Below are 3,370 nucleotides of genomic sequence, written 5' to 3' on the forward strand. Positions count from 1 at the left end.
TAGAAGAATGAAAATAGACCCATATCTATCACCATGCACAAAACTCAAGTCCAAATGGATCAAAGACCTCAATATCAATCTGAACACACTGAACCTGATAGAAGAGAAAGTGGGAAGTGCCCTACAACATATGGGCACAGGTGATCGCTTCCAAGGAATTTTCATATTTAAAAGTGTCTTCCTTTCAGTCATGATGTATATAATCCCAGAAAGAAGCTGATGACTTTAAAGGTGCAGAGGAAAATGGAAAAAAAAACTTTTTGGGCAAATTACAGGGTATTAGAGGTGTCATTGCTGACTTTTTAAGGTAACCACCAATCTATGGATATGTCAATTGGTCATTTGGAGATAGATATTTAAAAATAAGTATTGGAAATGTGATGCCATATTAATGCAAGAAAATTACATATCTAAGAAAAGGGAGGTGATGTGGTGAATCTAAGAACACTTACCTGGTTGTTTACTGTGATAGTTGGAATGTAATGAGCACCAATAAACTCATAGAGACTGGAACTATTAGGAGGTGTGACCTTGTTCAAGTATGTGGTCATGTTGGAGGAAGAATGTCACTGTAGGGGTGGACTTTGAGGTCTCATATATGCTGAATTCTTACCTAGTATCTCATACCTGTTGCTTGCAGGTGAAGTGTATGATTCTCAGCCCCTTCTCCAGTTCCATATCTGTCTGCACACTACAATGCTCAATTGTGTTAATGTTGGACTAAACCTCTGAAAAAGTAAGCCACCCCAATTAAATGGCTTTTTATCTTTATAAAAGTTGCCATGTTTCTGTCAAATCTCTCTTCTCTCTTCAGAAGAGGTGGCTGAGGCCTCCTCTCCTCTCCCCTACCTCTGTTTTCTCTCTCTCTCTCTCTCTCTCTCTCTCTCTCTCTCTCTCTCTCTCTCTGTGTGTGTGTGTGTGTGTCTCTGTCTCTGTCTCTCTTTGTTTCTCTCTGTCTCTCTCTCTCTCTAACTTTTACTGAATAAACTATATCCAAACTCAAAAAAAAATAAAAGAAAGAAATTGCCATGGTCATGGAGTCTCTTCACAGCAATAGAAACCCCAAGATAAGCATTTGCCATCACAATTGAGAGCAAAACATAGAAGAAAAATAAGAATAAAAAGTGACACTGAACAATTGAATAGGAGCAGTAGGTTAAAAAAGTATTGAAATTAAAGCAAATGTGTGAAGCTGTGAGAAGAGACATGTTTGGTCATCACTCAGCAATAGAAGAGGGTGGTAATTCTGAATGCCCAAAACTCAAAAAAAAAAATGGAGAAAACTTAGGCTTAACATTTATTGAGACAGTAGTCTTAATGACCCTATATTAGCAATTTCAGGAGAATATATGCCTATCAAAATAAAAAAATCACAATGTATGGGAATAGACAGAGGTTAAAACATGAAATTGTATTAAATACTAGATAAAATAAAACTAAGATTTGTGGGAAAGATTCGAAAGCCCAAGGGAAGCCATTTTGCTCCTTTTAAAAGAGTGTTATCAATAACTATACTTAAGAAAGCCATTGAGTTTGGAAAACCACGATAGGAAAAAATGAGGGTAATCTCTTTTGAGTGAATTCTCTGTTTGGGTAGGAAGAGAAACTCAATTTTTTAAAAATGAAGAGATTAATTTGAGAAAGTTTCTATGGAGAGAAAATTAATTAAAATTTCCTATAAGAAACACAGTTCCTCAAAGGGATTATTCCATTACAGTATTACAATTCCAATATGTTATTTCATTATAATAAAATTTTACAACTACTTTAGTCAAATATTTTAAAGTTAAGTATATTTTTCTTTTTATTATTTCCCTAAATAATTTCAGCCATGTTACATGACAAGACTTTTTAAAAGTCTTGGACTAGAGAAAGACAAACCACCATGTCATTTAAATAATCTTTTTTCTTGAAAATGTATTCTGAGCTATTGATTGGTTGAGTACACTGTGATAAATGAGGTCACTATGTGAAATCTGAAAAATACATAATGATAATATCATCTAATTCAAAATTCTCAAACATCGTGATGTTTCTGATAAAATGGCATAATGTTGTTTTTTTTTTTTACAAAATCAATATAACAACACCTATTTAATCAAAGAACATTCAAAAACACAGATTTATTTGAGAATCATGGCACAAGTCCTGCAGTCCTGGTACTCGGGAGGTAGTGGTGGTATAATTACATGTCTGAGGCCTTCGTGGACATCATTATGAGACCATCATGATGTCTACACACACACAAATGAATAAATAAATGTGTTTGACTTAAACAACAGTAGGAAAATACTTTATGTGAGACTTGTTGGCTCTTTTTCTCCATTAACGAAGGTAGATGTGCTGCAATGAGGACAATTTCACTTGTAACCTAGTCCCTAATACGAAAGCACAGAGATACACTGAAATATAAAACTAACCTTGCTTTGTTTTACCTTCAGTAGGAAGATGCATTATCACACACACTGAAGGTGTAAGGACTCATTACAAAACTGTGAAAGTTCAGTATTTGAAGCCAAATCTTGATAAGGCAAAATGTTTAAATAATTTGGTCAATGTAAATACATGATAGTAACTATAAATCATTGTATAGTTCCTTACATGAAATATCACTGCAATATTCTTTAAAGTACTGACTAAATCATCATGATTGTATTTGTAAAAAAATAAGTGGAGAAATAGGATCCCATGTGATAAATAAAATTTCTCTTGGGTTTATAGAAATTAAATACAAATGGGGTTAGGCTCAGCTGTATAACAATAAAACAATACATTTAGCTTAGAGTTGATTTTCTGAAATACTTATTAGTTGGAGTGCCATTACCATCAAGGGGATAGAAATATGTTTGCTTTCAGAAAAGGAAAGATATTGAAACCTGGAGCAGAAAATGAAAATTTTCAATGTGAGTGAAGAAGAATTGATTCAAAGAGGAGGTATGATTTTTGTGGAATGGAGATACAAAGCAAATGATATTTTGTCCAGGAAAGTGATGCCTGTGCCTGTAGCATCGTCATCAAAGGTTAGAATGGAAGCTTCATTTGTTTCAGAATTGTCTAGCTATGAGAGTATGGGATGTGTGCTGCTTCACTGAAACCCTAAACTAGATAAGGAATGCTCACATGAGATAGCAAGCCAAGCAAGCTTCCTTAATGACTGTGAAGCATTTTCATGGTTGAAAACAACAAAATAATTAGATTAGTCATAAGATTAGTGAATAGCATGGGTACATGGTGGGCTCCACCCAGACTGAGAGCATATAAAAGGACCTCTTCAGGGAGAGGTATCCAGACACAAGTCACTTACACTCCTTCTCTACCAAGACCAACTTCAAGAACCAGCACCATGTGTGGCTATTACGGAAACTACTAT

Source organism: Microtus ochrogaster, chromosome 2 (assembly GCF_000317375.1).
Source record: "Microtus ochrogaster isolate Prairie Vole_2 chromosome 2, MicOch1.0, whole genome shotgun sequence".
NCBI classification, from domain to species: domain Eukaryota; kingdom Metazoa; phylum Chordata; class Mammalia; order Rodentia; family Cricetidae; genus Microtus; species Microtus ochrogaster.